This window comes from Calonectris borealis, unplaced genomic scaffold, assembly GCF_964195595.1.
Source record: "Calonectris borealis unplaced genomic scaffold, bCalBor7.hap1.2 HAP1_SCAFFOLD_84, whole genome shotgun sequence".
Lineage (NCBI taxonomy): Eukaryota > Metazoa > Chordata > Aves > Procellariiformes > Procellariidae > Calonectris > Calonectris borealis.
In genome coordinates, this window is record NW_027441482.1 from 21790 (window position 1) to 36700 (window position 14911).

General features: G+C 50.5%; 3 long non-coding RNA genes across 4 annotated transcripts; all 3 read right to left on the minus strand.

The window, feature by feature from the left end:
• Nucleotides 1-2033: 2033 nt before the first annotated feature.
• LOC142076669 (uncharacterized) lies at nucleotides 2034-3882 on the minus strand. The gene is made up of 3 exons (XR_012671258.1): nucleotides 3564-3882; nucleotides 3427-3479; nucleotides 2034-3041 (listed from the first exon to the last, which is right to left on the minus strand). It is a non-coding gene; the product is annotated as an uncharacterized LOC142076669 (long non-coding RNA).
• Nucleotides 3883-4958: 1076 nt separating this feature from the next.
• Nucleotides 4959-6124, minus strand: LOC142076672 (uncharacterized). 2 transcript variants are annotated; one of them, XR_012671262.1, is made up of 4 exons: nucleotides 6062-6124; nucleotides 5208-5263; nucleotides 5083-5123; nucleotides 4959-4999 (listed from the first exon to the last, which is right to left on the minus strand). It is a non-coding gene; the product is annotated as an uncharacterized LOC142076672 (long non-coding RNA). The 2 variants fall into 2 exon arrangements; XR_012671261.1 differs by lacking the exon at nucleotides 6062-6124 and having other exon boundaries at nucleotides 5208-6027.
• An 807-nt stretch (nucleotides 6125-6931) lies between these two features.
• LOC142076670 (uncharacterized) lies at nucleotides 6932-8851 on the minus strand. Its single transcript, XR_012671259.1, has 3 exons — nucleotides 8699-8851; nucleotides 8068-8189; nucleotides 6932-7365 (listed from the first exon to the last, which is right to left on the minus strand). It is a non-coding gene; the product is annotated as an uncharacterized LOC142076670 (long non-coding RNA).
• Between the last annotated feature and the right edge of the window lie 6060 nt (nucleotides 8852-14911).

The following is a 14911-nucleotide window of genomic DNA, read 5'->3' on the forward strand; positions in this document are numbered from 1 at the left end:
AAAATGGACAGCTGGAGAGCAGAGCTGCTCACGCAGCCAGGAAGGATGCTGCAAAAGATGACCATCCGGAAAGTTTGAGACACGAGACTTATCCACACTTTCAGCTTGTAATGCAAGAAAAGAAGTGCCTATCAGGTGCTATGCTGATGAGTGAAGGCATTCAAGGCCTTAGGGATGGCACCCATGCCCCTCAAGCGCAAAGAGCAATGAGGACATCGAGACCTGAGGAAGGCCTAAGACACAGAAGACAGACCACACAAACTACACAACAGACAGGCTGGAACTGCCCTGCCCAGCATCATAGTGAAGAGTGGCCAGCTCCCTTTATCTGCCCAAAGCAGACTGTTCCTGGACAGCCCCCTGCCCTACACTACCTTTAAAACCCCTTCATGCAATTGCCAACCTTGTCCACTAAGCCTTATCCACTAGCTCCCCCTGATTCCTCTCCAGCACCAGTGCCTCAAAACTTAGCTTTCAGATGGCCAGGAGACGGAATCCATCCTCAACATGGAAAACCAGTCAGCCCACTGTATTAATCTTGCAGTCGCCAGGTTCCTCTTCATCACCTGCAAAAAACAAACACCAATGCATGCACAACAATGCCATCAGTCAGCATCACATCAGTCAACATGGACCTTTCCCCCAACATCCCTCACCTCAGACATGCTGTGGCATTCCGCTCACCTGCTCCACGCTGATTCTAGTATCAGAGGCTGCAGCTGTCATCGCTTGTGGCGCATATGGTACCAAGAGACACGAAAGCACCTGTCCTGTGCTCCTCCTTTCTGCTACTCAGCTCACCTCAAACACTCATCCAGTTCCAAAGGCAGCCCGCTCAGCACCTGCAAGATCAGGGAGAAGCATCATGGAGAAGATTCACAGAGTTGCTATGTAATACTTTGCTATGAGATGCCAACCCGGCCCACAATTGCCTCACCTTCTCAGGCCCCTTGTCAGCACACAGCAGCAGCACCCCTCCAAGTCTGCATGCAGCACCTGCAGAAACCCAAGCAAAAAGGCACATGCTGAGATACTGCCCGAAACTGCAGCCTGCCCACACCAATTCGTGTCTCACACTCCTTTACCTTGACAGCCCTCCCACCTGGCCTCTGTCAGCTTTGGTTGCCACATTGATGTTTGTGCACCACCTGTAGACCCAAACAACATGCATTGCTTATAACTTCACCAGCAATACAACACCTGAAAAATAACCGCTAATTCAGCCCACCAATCACCACTCACCCGCTCGCCTTACCCAAGTCAGCTCCGGTGCCTATATCCCACATTGCTTTTCACTTTGTCCCTTCAAATTAAAAAAAAAAAAAACCACTGTAATGTAATCATATAGCCACCAGTCACATCTTCCCTCTAATACCACACACCAACCCATCTAGTTACAGCACTCTGCTCCGCTCTCCTCTGTCGCCCTGTGGTGCGCAGCTCGTCCCTCTGCATCTGCCAAAAACATAATGATCGAACAAGTCACAGGGTTGCAGAGCAATAGCTTAACAATTCCAGAGGACCTGTTTCCTGTTAAGAACACCATCTAGAATCCAAACAAACATACATCCTGCTGTTAAAAAAAAAAACAAACCCAACCGACAACGTTGAAGCCCCACACATACAACACCTTTGAGATTCAATCTGTTTCACTACCCCTGAACAGCCCCTCCGACACAACCCTGCTCATCCCCATAAAAGCTATTGAAAAAGCTGACCAAGCAGCCTGCCGATGGCTACTTGATCTGAGATGACTGCACAACCTTGGCCTCAACAGTCTAGGCATATCTACATATTAGCCATAGACTCTTGTCGCTATTCCACCTACCCCTGACTCTACACCCACGGGCAGGGCGGCTCCAAGCCAAACGCACACACGCACAGACCGACAGCACACGGAATGCTACAGACAACATGCCTCAAAGGCGAGAGAAAACTCTTGGCAAGAATGACAACACCCGGACAGAAGACGCCATCAGGCGAGACGACCCGCAGGACCATGACGGTGATGTGAGGAGGCTCTATGGCAACCCCAGAGAAAGAGTATAACGTCGTGGCCCGTGACAAAAAGTTGCTCTCAAAACTGATAAGATGTACATGCAAGAAGCCTGGCCTCAAGACCTAAGAGCGTAAGGATGCGGGGAAGAAATCCCAGTTCGCAAAAAAAGTGGATGGCTAGAGAGCAGAGCCGCTCAAGCAGCTGGGTAGGATGCCACAGAAGAGGACCATCGGGAAACTTCCCAGATGGGAGACGAATCCGCGCTTTAAGCTAGTAATGCAAGAAAACAGGCACCTGATTGTCACTATGCTGATGAGTACAGGCGTTCGAGACGCTCAGGATGGTGCCCAGGCACGTGCCGTGCTCCTCGAGCGCAAAGAGTAACATGGACACCAAGACCCGAAGAAGGCCTAAGGCGCAGAAGACAGACCACACAAACTACACAACAACAGACACAGGCTGGAACTGCCCTGCCTGGCCCACGCTAGTGTCATGCTGAAGAGTAGCCGTCTCCCTTTAACTGCCTGAAGCAGACTGTTCCTGGACAGCTCTCTGCCCTACACTGTCCTTAAAACCCCTTCATGCAATTGCCAACCCAGTCCCCTCCCTCACCCAGCGCCAGTGGCCCAACTTAGCTTTCAGACGGCCAGGAGTATCGATCCGTCCTCAACAAGGAAAACCACAATCATCCCACTGGATTAATCCTGCAGTCACCAGGTTCCTCTTCAGTATCTGAAAAAAAAAAAACCAAACAAACAAAAATCAATGCATGCACAACAGTGCCGTCAGTCAGCATCACGTCGGCCAACATCAACCTTCCCACAACAGCCGCCACCTCAGATGCGTGTGGCATTCCACTCACCTGCTCTGTGCTGATTCCAGAGTCAGACGATGCGGCTGTAGTCGCTTATGATGCCTAGGGTACCAAAAGACACAAAATTACCGTTGCACTTGCCAGAAATCACCAGCCCCATGCTCCTCCTCTCTATTACCCAGCTCACCTCAAACGCTCAGCCAATTCCAAAGGCAGCCCCCACAGAACCTGCAAAACCAGAGAGAAACACTTTGCTGACTTGCCATATAATACTTTGCTATTAGACGCCAGCCCGGCCCACAACCGCCTCGCCTTCTTGGACCGCTCGTCAGCACACGGTGTCACCCCTCCGAGCCCATGTGCGGCGCCTGCAAAAACACAAGCTAGAAGGCACATGCCGAGATACTGCTGGAAACCGCAGCCCATGCCGATCTCTGTGTCTTCCGCTCCTTTACCTGGACAGCTCGCCCATCCAGCCTCTGTCAGCTTGGGTTGCCACCCTGAGGTTTCTGCACCGCATGCGAGACGCAAACAACACAGATTGCTTATAATTACATCAGGAATAGAACACCTGAAGAATAACTGCTACTTCAGCTCACCAACCGCTGCTCACCTTGCCCAAGTAAGCTCCGGTGCCTATATCCCATGTTGCTCCTCGCTTCGCACCTTCCAATTAAAAAAAAACTTTACTGTAACGTGGTCATATAGCCACCAGTCACATCTTCCTCCTAAAACCACACGCCAACCCACCTCGTTACAGCGCTCCGCTCTTCCATCACCCTTGGGTGTGCAGCTTGTCCCTCTGCATCTGCAAAACCAATATCATCAAACAAGTAACCCGGATGCACAGTGATAGCTTAACAATTCCAGAGGACTTGTTTCCTGTTAGGAATACCATCTAGAATCAAACTACAGCCTGCCATTAAACGAAAGATATAAATCAAACATTAAGCCCTATGCATACAAGCCTTAACACCTTGGAGGTTCCATCTGCTCAACTACCACTATAGCTCACTCTCCCACACAGCTCCAGTCATCCCCTCTGCACCTGCAAAACACTACAGAAATTGCTTTCCTCACCTGCTGCTGACAGCTACTCAGTCAAGATGACTGCACAACCTTTGCCTCGATAGTCTAGGCATATCAACATATTAACCGTAGACTCTTATCGCTGTTCTAACTACCCCTGACTCTACACCCACGGGCAGGGCGGCTCCAAGCCAAACGCACACACACACAGACCGACACTACACGGAACGTTACAAACAACACACCTCAAAGGTAAGAGAAAACTCTCGGCGAGAAGAATGACACCCAGACGGAAGATGTTGTCAGGCAAGACTACCCATCTCACGGTGACGTGAGGAGGCTCTACGGCAACCCCAGAGAAAGAGTAGAACGTCGTGACCCATGACAAGAAGTTACTCTCAAAACTGAGAAGACGTACACACAATAAGCCTGGCTTCGAGACCCAAGAAAGGTAAGGATGGAGGGAAATGATCCCAGTCAGCAAAAATGGACAACTATACAGTAGAGGTGCTCACACAGCCAGGAAGAACACTGCAAAAGATGACCATCTGGAAAAATCCAGGATGCGAGAGCGATCCACGCTTTAAGCTAGGAACGCAAGAAAACAAGCACCCGATCGGCGCTACGGCAGTAAGTACAGGCATTCGAGGCCCTAGGAATAGCGCTCGAGACCTGAGGACGATCTAAGACACAGAAGACAGACCACACAAACTACACAACAGGCTAGAACTGCCCTGCCCGGCACATGCTGGTGTCATGCTGAAGAGTAACCCGCTCCCTTTACCCGCCCAAAGGAGACTGTTCCTGGACAGCCCTTTGCCCTACAGGAAATGTAAATCCCCATTCCTGCAATTGCCAACCTTGGCCCCTGCCCCCTCGCCAGTGCCAGTCCCTCAACTTAGCTTTCAGAGAACTGGGAGGTCTGAATCTATCCTTGACAAAAAACAACTCATCTGGCTGATACTTTCCTGCAGTTACCAGGTTCCTCTTCATCATCTGCAGAAAAGAAATACCCGCAACACCAGCAGTAAGCATCATGACAGTAGACGCCAACCTCTTCCACAACAACCTCATCCTCAGAAGCGCCGTGTTGTTCCGCTCACCTGCTCCACGTTGATGGCAGAGTCCGAGGCTGCGGCCGCTGTTATTTGTGGCACCTAAGATACCAAGAGACAAAATTACCATCGCACTTGTGCGAAATCACCGGTCCTGTGCTCCTCCTCTCTACTGCCCAGCTCACCTCAAATGCTCATCCAGTTCCAAAGGTGGCCTGCACGGCACCTACAAAACCAAAGACAAAAGCTTCATGGAGCTGCCGCAGGATACTTTCCTCTCGGACACTGACTGGGCTGACGCTCGCCTCACCTTCTCAGACCACTTGTCGAGGTGCCGCTTTGCTCCTCGGACGCTATGTGCGTCACCTGCAAAAATCAAAGCAACAAAGCAAATAACGCATGCCTCACTTGACTATCCTGCTTATCCTAGACCCGTTACTTAACTGCAAGAATAACTCAAACCACCCACTGACATACAAAAATTACAGTTACTGCCAGATGACTCAAATATAAATAAAGACCGATTGGCCAAATGGCTAAAGAAGTACGGATAGCAAATGACCGTGGCTGGTGTAAGACAGACTCTTCCTTTATGGATAAATAACTCTGTGAGCTACAGCATGGAGAACCCCTCAGTAGACAGCATGCTCAAATGAGAACACTGACATATACGGGACAGTAGATTGGGCTGCCAGAAGCTACTTGCAGACAGAATGCTACTACTAGATAACATTCCACTATAAAGTCTTAAACCAAAACTGCATAGTAGTTACAGGAGAGCTGAGTGCAGACAGATGCCAAATATGACTTGATGGTCACAAAATCTAATGAAGACAGGCACCAAAAGTCTAATAGAGACCGCTCAGAGCCAAATGCTTGATGAGAGATGCTTCTTGCAAAAATATGAGCTCGATGAGGAAAAGCCAAAGGTGATGCGGACCAAGCTATTAAAATCTCAATACAGAAGTACGCATTACTTCAGGTGGCGGGATGGTTCTGCCAGGTTGGTCTGACCCAAGCACTGGGTTCTAACACCTGTCCAGTGGTATACGTGATATCTCACAGCCTCCCATCTAATAGACAGCTCCCCAGTCCAGGACCCTGTTATACATGTCCCAGCCCCCCTCAGCCCCATGATGAAAATCAAACAGTGAAAATAAGGACTCTGCTTCATCACCTTGGCCTCCGAAAAAAGCTTGCTTCCTCTGCTGATGGTCGACACCAATATCCTCGAGCTGTTCCTTGAATGTGGGCTGTACTGCCTTGGGTGCCTGTACTGCCAAAGGAAGTGACTTGCGGAAACCGGACTGCACAATCTATGAGATTGTAAAGTAGGTATGTTTATTCAGCGCTGGGCGGCACGGGGGGTAGTCCCACCAAAATCATGCACGCCTCAATGCGGCACTCACCATAAATATATACAGTAAAATATTACATATTCATAAAGTTTTGTAATATGCCTATACATATGCATGACCTGTCCCCGCTTTGTATTAAAATGAGTTCCAAGAAGTCATTTCCATAGACCCCTCCCATCTGCGCTTGCGCATTGCCTCCTAGTGGTGGTCGTCAGGGGTCGTGGGGATGAAGGCTGATAGTTCCTCTTCGTCACCGCTAGTAACCTTTTGTTCTTGCGCAGGCTCAGTTGTCTTCTTACTTTTGTCCATACCGCAGGGTCAGTTTTAGCTGGCTTCTTGAGACAAGTTTTTAGTCTTTATCGGGAGCTGTCCTTGTGAGGCGCCTCAGTTAATTTACACCATAGCTAAGTCGGCCTTATCAGGCTGAGCCGGCCTTGTGAGGAACAAAGTATCAAACCCCTACCTACTGATTCAATCTTCTAACTACTATTAATCATTCAACTACTAAAATTCCTTAATCCCTTGTCTCAGAAGAGAAAATAATTATGCTCTTTGAACATGCTCCATCATCCTCTTGTTCTTCAAGAAATCAAAAGAAAACTATCCCGATTGCTACATTATAGAAGTTTGTGCAGGAGATGGCTGAGGCCATCCCCATAAATGGACAACTCTGCTATGGCCCTACTTTGCCTGTCAGCAACAGTGTCCACCATCGGGGTGCCACAAACCCCTTCATGAGTCGCTAAGAAAATCATACAATTAGTTAAAAACATCTGGCAAATAAGATATGACCTAAAACCATGTGTACCCCACCTTACCCCAAAACCAGTCAGACAGCTGGCTTCCTCCCACACAAAACTCAAATCTTCAACAAATAGACAGAACAGAACAACATTACATCAAACAGAACAAAATCCTTACCCTCTGACACGCTCCGAAAGGGATTAGTGCACCCACATAATATATACTCACACTACCCACCCACGTACCGGCTTCCTCAGGGTCAGCCCTGTAAAGATGGGAGGAAGCCCGACTCTACCTCCCCGGGTGCCCCGGCATGCCACACCCCTCTCTGCCACTCCCATTGAGCGAAAACACTGGTGATGATATCTGGCAAAAAAAGAAGAGCAAAGACAGTCACAGGGACCTGCATGTCAAAAAATGACCTGACTTAACCTGCAGGAATAAACAAAAGAAGTCCTACAAAAAAATTCTAACTAAAAAAACAGAAAATATTAAAAACCCATGAAGCTCAAAAAGACAGGACATTGTACCACACAGCAACCAAGACTGCTAGACAGATGAAGCCGTGAGGACAAGATGTCTGCCACAAAAACAGCTTGAGCCCAATTACCTATAAAGCCCTTTAGGGAATTACAGCAGCAGTCGGCCAATGGAAAAACCACGACGGTGTGATGTGGTGACTCAGAGATCTAAAATGGACACCCTTTCGCTACAGAAACTGATACTAAAACAAGAACAAGAGAACTGACGACTGACACTAGAGCAAACTTCATTGGATGCTTGAGGAAAAAGGCACAACTGGGAAAACAAAAAAAGCTTGTGTGTCCAGGACTGCAGTAAAGGAAACACCCTTGTCTGGAGATTGTTATGAGCACAAACACCACACATCTCCAAGAAATTCTAGGGAAGACAGCAACGCAAGCCTGTGCTGAAAATAAATGCCTAGCCAATACCACAAAGTAACAATGACTGTGACATCCAGAAGGATGCAAAAAATAAGTAAGTAAAAGGTACAGAAGTAAAGACCTCAGAGTTCTGGAGGATATATTTTGATGTACCTTAACATACCTAATGCTTTCCGAGATGAGACTTCTCTGATGTTCAGCCCTCTATGTTGTAATGCGGAGGCCCGGATGGTTTACTCTGCATCTCCCGTGACTTTGTTGTATCTCCCATCAGCTGCAGACAGACTAAAACAGAACAGACCTCATCAACACCCAAATCCAACTGCAAAACCCACCTCAGTAAGGCTCGTGAACACACCTCCCTTTCCCAACCATCCCCTGGTCCCAGAATTTTAGAAACCCCTTCTCTTCTCCTCAACTGTCAGGGAAGGAACTCCACTCCTTCCTGACAGCTCCTGCTCTGTATTTGCACCCCTGAACCCCCTGTGTCAGCCGCTCCTCGGGAGCTGCTCTTCCCAGCTATGCCCAGTCTTCTGCAAGCACCTCCTGTCTTCCATCTTCCCACAGACTCTGACCTCTGCTACAGCCCCACAAAATAAGTGAAGTCCTGACGCTTATAATCTATGAGGGGCTGGCCGCAAGCTGCATTGGTTCTAGAGACAACATGATACTCTGTGGGCAATTGGGAAAGGCCATAAGCCGTTCCATACGCTGAAAGACACTATGTCTTATGTCCCTGCTACTTTCTTGAACAATGCTAGAACTCCATATGCAAATGCATACAAGATGCTCACCTCAACCCCTGCTAAATACTCTCACCATTGCTCCTATCAAGAGATGATGTCAACAGCTTCTGCAACATACAGCAAAGCTGGTGAAAAACAAGGTTCCATCTTCAATAAAGTCAGGAATTCTAAAACAATACAATGCACCTGGAATAAAATAAAAACCAAAACCATATTATTAAACCATCTTTCCACCTCTGAACACCAAATACAAACCTACTGACCTGGAAAAAAAACCCCAACACGTACAAGTGTACTTTCTTCTACACATGTAGCTGAACCTTGACTTGTCCTGAAGCCCTTAGCTTAAACAGACACCTCTGCTTCTCTAAATATCAAAACATGACTACCCAAATAGCTTAGACAGCTCAAAAGCTACCTCAAAAGTGGCAATCAGCTGAAGGAACAGCAGACCACCACCTCCAGAGAAGCCCAGCAGCAGAACGAGCTGCCTGAGGAGAGGCTGTACCTCATATACCCCGGGCCCCGCCCACCACCCTTCCCACAATCACCTGGCAAGGGGGAGAAGCGAACCACCAGAAGGGATAAAGGCAGCCAGAGGAGCAGCAGGGAGTTTTCTCACCTGCCTGAAGTTTACAGCATACAAAGCACCAAACAGAGGAAGCCCCCCTTACAGCAAACGACCGTACCTGCTCTTTTACTACAACTGCATCTATTGCATCAGCAATGTGACCAGGTAGGGACTTAAACTTAATTTTTCTGGGGCGCAGATAGAAAAAGATAGATGTCATACTAAGCTATGCAGGAAAGTAGATCATTCAATGCAATAAAAATATCATTATTAAGAATTATGTGCTTTGGTTTCCTCTGAAAAACCCAAAATGCTATGGGGTTAGACTTAATTTCTAGCAACACCATGCATGCTACCTAACTTTCAACATACCTGTGTTCTGGATAGGACTGAACGACAAAGCAGAATTAGATCCTGTAAGAACCCCTTCTCAAAAATATCTCTAGATGCAAAGCAAATTATTTGATGTAAATCACCAACAATTCAGAGACCCCCCAGGGGCACCTAGAGATGCCCTGGAGCAAACCAAGAACCCCCAGAAGCACCCCAAGACCCTCAGGAGCATCCTGTGGGGACCCTCAGGAGCATCCTGTGGGCACCCAGGACACCCAGGAGCACCCCAAAAACACCAGAAGCACCCCATGAGCACCCAGAGATCCCCAGGGGATCCACGAGGGCACTCAAGAGACACAAGGACTCTCCAAAGACCCCCCAGGAGCACCCCATGGGCATCCAGAGACCCCCAGGAGCAACCAAAGACCCTAGAAGCATCCCACAGGCACTCAGAGACCACCAGGACTGCCCCAAGGGCACCCAGAGATCCCCAGGAGCAGCCCAAGGGCACTCAGGAGACACAAGGACTCCCCAAAGACACCCCAGAGGAACCCTAAGGATACCCAGAGACACCTAGAACACCCCAAGACCCCCAGGAGCACCACAAGATCTCCAGGAGCATCCTGTGGGCACTCAGAGACCCCAGGTACCCCTAAAATGCCCAGGAGCACCCCAAGACCCCCTGGAGCATCCTGTGGGCACCCAGAGACCTCCAGGAGCACCCTAGGAACCCTAGAAGCATCCTGTGGGCACCCAGAGACGCCCAGGAGCACCCCAAGCCGCCTAGGAGCACGCCAGGGGCACCCAGAAATCCCCAGAAACACCCAGATGGCACGCAGGAGCACCCCAGGGGCAACCCAAGGCTACCCAGAGCCACGTAGAACAACCCAAGACCCCCAGGAACACCCCATGAGCACCCAGAGACCCCCAGGAGCACAACAGGAATGCCCAGAAGCACCCCAAGACCCCCGGAAACACCCCATGGGCACCTAGAGAACCCCAGGAGTACCCCAAGACCCCCTGGAAACACCCCAAGAGCACCTACACACTCCCAGGAGCATGAAGAACTCCCAGAAGCACCCCAAGACCCCCGGAAACATCCCATGGGCACCTGGAGAACCCCAAGAGTACCCCAAGGCCCCCCGGAACACCCCAGGAGCACCTAGACACTCCCAGGAGCACGAAGAACTCCCAGAAGCACCCCAAGACCCTCAGGAGCATCCTGTGGGCATCCAGAACCCCCAGGAGTCCCCCAAGAGCACCCTAAGAGCAACGCAAGAACACGAGGAACATCTTGTGGGCACTCAGAGACACCCAGGAGCACCCCAAGTCTCCCAAAGAATCGTATGGGCACACAGAGACCTCCAGGAACACCTTAGGAGCATTCTAAGGGTACCCAGAAACACCTAGAACGCCCCAAGACCCCAAGGAACAACCCATGGGCACCCAGAGACCCCCAGAAGCACAATAAGAACCCCAAGAAGCACACCAAGACCACCAGGAGTGCCCCCGGCGCGCAACCAGAGTGCCCCATGAGCACCCCAAGGACAGCCAGGAGCCCCTTAGGAGACCCGAAGACACCCCAAAGACCCCCCAGCAGCACCCCAAGACCTCCCAGGAGCATCCCAGGGGCACCCCAAGGCTACCTAGACATGCCTAGAACAACCAAAGACCCCCAGGAACACCCCATGGGCACCCAGAAACCACCAGGAGCACAACAAGAACATCCAGCAGCATCCCAAGACCCCCAGGAGCATCCTGTGGGCACCCAGAGACCCCCAGGAGCATCCCAAGAGCCCCAGGAGCACCCCATGGTTGCCTAAAGACTCCCAGGACCACACCAAGACCCACAGAGCATCCTATGGGCACCCAGAGACCCCCACGATCACCCCAGGAGCAGTCCAAGGGTAGCTGGAGACACCTAGAAGACCCCAAGAAACAACGAATGGGAACCCAAAGACCCCCAGGAGTACAAGAAGAACACCGAGAAGCACACCAAGACCACCAGGAGTGCCACAGGAGCAGAATCAGAGCCCGAGGAGTGGAACCAGAGCCCAAGAAGCAAAACCAGAGCCCCAGGAGCGGAATTAGCGTCCCAGGAGTGGAACCAGAGCTCGAGGATTAAAACCAGAGCCCGAGAAGCAGAACCCGAGCCCGAGGGATGGAACCAGAGCCTGAGCAGTGCAATCAGAGACCCAGGAGCGGGACCAGAGCCCAAGCACCAGAACCAGGACCCGAGGATCAAAACCAGAGCCCCAGGAGCGGAACCAGAGCCCCAGGAGTGGAACTAGAACCCAGGCAAAAAAACAGAGCCCGAGCAGCGGAACCAGAGCGCCAGAAGTGGAACCAGAGGCCTAAGAGCGGAAACATAGCCTCAGGAGCAGAACCATAGCCTGAAGAGCACAACCAGAGCCCAGGCAGTGCAACCAGAGCCCGAGCAGCGGAAATAGAGCCCCAGGAGCGCAACCAGAGCCTGACCAGCGCAACCAGAGGCCAAGCAGCGGAATCAGAGCCCGAGCACTGCAACCAGAGCCCCAGGAGTGCAACCAGAGCCCGAGATGCGGAGCCAGAGCCCCAGCAGCGGAGCCAAAGCCCCAGCAGTGGAAATAGACACCCAGGAGCAGAACAAGAGCCCGAGCAGAGCAACCAGAGCCCGAGCAGGGCAACCAGACCTCGAGAAGTGCAACAGAGGCCCAGCAGTTGAACCACAGTCCAAGGAACAAATCCAGAGCACGCGGAACGAAACCAGGGACAGATGAAAAAAACAGGGCCTGAGCAACAAAACCAGAGCCCATGGAACAAAACCAGGGCCCGAGGAACAAAACCAGGGCCCGAGGAACAAAACCAGGGCCCGAGGAACAAAACCAGGGCCGGCGGGAGAAAACCAGAGCCCGAGGAAGAAAACCAGATCCGAGGAAGAAAACCAGATCCGAGGAAGAAAACCAGGGCCCGCGGGAGAAAAGCAGAGTCCGCGGGAGAAAAGCAGGGCCCGAGGAACAAAACCAGAGACCGAGGAAGAAAACCAGAACCCCAGGGACAAAACCAGAGCCCGCGGGAGAAAACCAGAGCCCGCAGGAGAAAACCAGGGCCCCAGGAACAAAACCAGGCTTCCGTAGAACAGAACCAGGCTTCCGTAGAACAGAACCAGGCTTCCGTGGAACAGAACCAGGGCCCGCAGAAGAAAAGCAGGGCCCGTGGGAGAAAAGCAGGGCCCCAGGAACAGAACCAGGCTTCCGTGGAACAGAACCAGGCTTCCGTGGAACAGAACCAGGCTTCCGCGGGAGACAACCGGAGCCTGCAGGAGAAAACCAGAGCCCGCGGGAGAAAAAACAGAGCCCGCGGGAGAAAAAACAGAGCCCGCGGGAGAAAAAACAGAGCCCGCGGGAGAAAAAACAGAGCCCGCGGGAGAAAAAACAGAGCCCGAGGAACAAAACCAGGGCCCCAGGAACAAAACCAGGGCCCGCGGGAGAAAAACAGGGACCGCGGGAGAAAAACCAGAGCCCGCAGGAAAAAAACAGAGCCCGCGGGAACAAAAAGATTTGACGTGCTTGACCTTGACGGCACATTTGTGCAAGACAGGGTCAAGGAATGGGGCATCCTCGGGGTCGCTGAGCCATGGCTGTGCTGGGGACACGCCAAAAACATGCCTCAGCACCAGAAAAACACACTTCCAACACACAAAAACACACCTCAATGCGCTTAAAACACACATTTCTGCATCTCAATGCACTTGAAGTATGTCTTTACAGGCCAAAACATGCCTTGATATGCTTAAAATGTGTCTACACATTAAAAACATGCCTTGACACACTTACAACATGCCTTCACTTGTTAAAACATGAATCAATGCACTTAAAACATGCCTTTACATACTTAAGACATGTTTACATGCTAAAACATGCCTCGGTGCACTGTAAAAATGCTTTTACATGCTGAAACACGCCTCAATGTGCCTAAAACACGTTTACAAACTAAAAACATAGCCTGACATGCTTAAAATAGGCCTTTACATGTTAAATACATGCCTTGATGCACTTAAAACATGCCTTTACATGCTAAAGCATGCCTCCACATGCTAAAAACATGCATTTACATGCTAAAAGCATGCTTTGATGGTTTAAAACATCTTTACATGCTAAAACATGCTTCAATGAGCTTAAAACACCTTTTCAAGCTAAAAACATGCCTCTGCACAAAAACATGCCTTGACATGCAAAAATGTGCTTTGACATAATTAAAACACGACTCTGACACACTAAAAACACGCCTTGACATGGTAAACGTATGCCCCAACATGATAAAACCAGCCTCAAAACACCCTAACATCCAGAAAACGTGCCTCAACACCAAAACCACAGCCCAACATGCTATAATCACACCTTGACACACTAATAACACACCAGTAGGCACCATGTTGTGACATGGGGATATTGCAGGGTGACCTGGGGGCCCTGGACCAGGATTTGGGGCATTTTAGGGTAATTCGGGGGGGGGCTTAGGGGTCCCAAGGCAAATTAGAGCCATTTTGGGACAATTCAGGAGGGGATTTGGGGTCCCCAGAGCAGAATTTGGAGATATGTGGGGCAAATCTGGTGGGATTTGGAGTCCCTGGGCTGCAATTAGGGACAATTCTGGAGGGATATGGGGTCCCAAGGCAGAATTTGGGGCATTTAGGGGCAATTCTAGGGGGATTTGGGGTCCCCAGCACAGTATTTGGGGCATTTTGGGAATATTCTGGGATGATTTGGGGACCCTAGCACAGAATTTGGGGCATTCTGGGGCAATTCTGGCAGGATTTGGGGTCCCTGGAACAGATATTGGGGCATTTAGGGCCTCGGGGACGCACTTAGGAGCATTTTAGGGCCATTCGGGGGGGATTTGGGGGCCCCAGACTTGAATTTGGGGCTTTTGAGGGGCAATTTTGGAGGAATTTGAGGTATTTGGGGGCAATTCTGGGGGGAATTGATATCCCCAGGGCAAATTAGGGGCATTTGGGGGCAATTCTGGGGGGCTTTGGAGTCCCTAGGACACATTTTGGGGTTCTTCTGATGGGATTTGGCTTCCCTGGGCTGCAATTAGGAGCAATTCTGGGGAGATTTAGGGCCCCTGGAACAGAATCTGGGGCATTTTGGAGGAATTTGAGGTGATTCTGGAGAATCTGGGGCATTGTGGGGCCGTTCCAAGGGAATTTGGGGTCCCCAGGGCAAGTTATGCGCATCTGGGGGCAATTCTGGGGGGATTTAGGGCACCTGGAGTCAATTTTGGAATATTTCAGGGCAATCCTGGGAGGATTTGGGGTCCATGCATCAGAATTTTGGGCATTTTGGGGCAATTCTGGGGGGAATTGGTGTTCCCAG